This window comes from Thalassophryne amazonica, chromosome 3 (assembly GCF_902500255.1).
Source record: "Thalassophryne amazonica chromosome 3, fThaAma1.1, whole genome shotgun sequence".
NCBI lineage: Eukaryota > Metazoa > Chordata > Actinopteri > Batrachoidiformes > Batrachoididae > Thalassophryne > Thalassophryne amazonica.
Window position 1 is genome coordinate 126,783,431 of NC_047105.1, and position 1,154 is coordinate 126,784,584.

The window sequence follows — 1,154 nt, forward strand, 5'->3', positions numbered from 1 at the left end:
CAGTGTGAGCTGCATCAGTGATGACTGGTCGATGCACTTAACAGCTGACCACAGCAGCACTTTGAATTAAACAGCTGTGCCACCTGATCACCCGCCGTGCCTGGCGATGATTCTCAAGTAGAACAATCATTGGTGACATGACGTCGCTCCCATCAGCTGGTGGGAAGTAAACGGTGCAAAAGAAAGGTCGGCTCTCCTGAGTGTTCCTCGTGTGAAAGCAGCTCTGGTGCCTCATAACTGTCTGATCACGAGGCTTTTCCACTCCGACTAGAAGAAATAACAAATGTTGCCTTCCTGATGTCATCTGACTTTTGTTTCTCTCTGTCAAATCACACTGAGCCGGCTGGTCCATGCAGACGTTCAGTTCCACAAGAACAGAGTTTTCCATCAGGACATTAAGATGGAAACTGTCCTGACTGAAGAAGAACTCTGAGAACCACGAGCATGAGTCAGTGACTTTGGTTGTTGCTGCCTGACAGTCGACGGTTCTTACAAAGAGTCTGATTCTTTTGCTCTCCCTGTTTGATGATCTCTGGATTCATATCTGTCAGATTTAAGTCCTCCTCTGCTGTTTGTCTCTGTCCGTCTCTCTGTGTGCTGTTGTCTGTTCTAGGAACTCTGCAGTTTGTTCCTCCAGACTTCATCCTCCTCTGGAAATATGAAGCAGCTCTGATCACCATCTGGCAGTTTGTGGTGCTGCTGTTCTACATCCAGCTCCTCAGCACTAAGGAGGAGGACACAGAGGTGTCCAGGAGAGGGAGACAGAAAAAGAGGTCCCAGGATGAGGACCTTTTCCACTTCACAGAAAAGGAGCTGGACAGGCTGCTGGAGTGATGGCAGGGAAACCCCGGCCTGTAGGACAACAGGCGCTGCAACTTTCTGGACAGGAAGAAGAAGCTGAGACAGAGGGAGGCCACAGCTGCCAAGATCAGCAGAAGCTGCACCGCTGAGTGTCCCTCATAAATACTGTCCTTATTCATGAGTTAGGACTCGGTGTTACAATCCCTGAAGTTTCAGTGCTCTTCTTACCACAGCACAGTTATTCTTTGCCTTGACGACCAGATTGGAGCCAACAGTTTGACACATCGTCAGTTGTGTCCTTCAACATCATCAGGTGTTTGGGCCTTTTATCATAAGAACCCCTCTGTGGAGAC

The 1,154-nt window shown here is 49.0% G+C and overlaps 1 long non-coding RNA gene across 1 annotated transcript; it reads left to right on the plus strand.

Annotated features, from left to right (window-relative positions):
• The first annotated feature begins 343 nt into the window (after window positions 1-343).
• LOC117507591 lies at window positions 344-888 on the plus strand. Its single transcript, XR_004559776.1, has 2 exons — window positions 344-498; window positions 625-888. It is a non-coding gene; the product is annotated as an uncharacterized LOC117507591 (long non-coding RNA).
• Window positions 889-1,154: the final 266 nt, after the last annotated feature.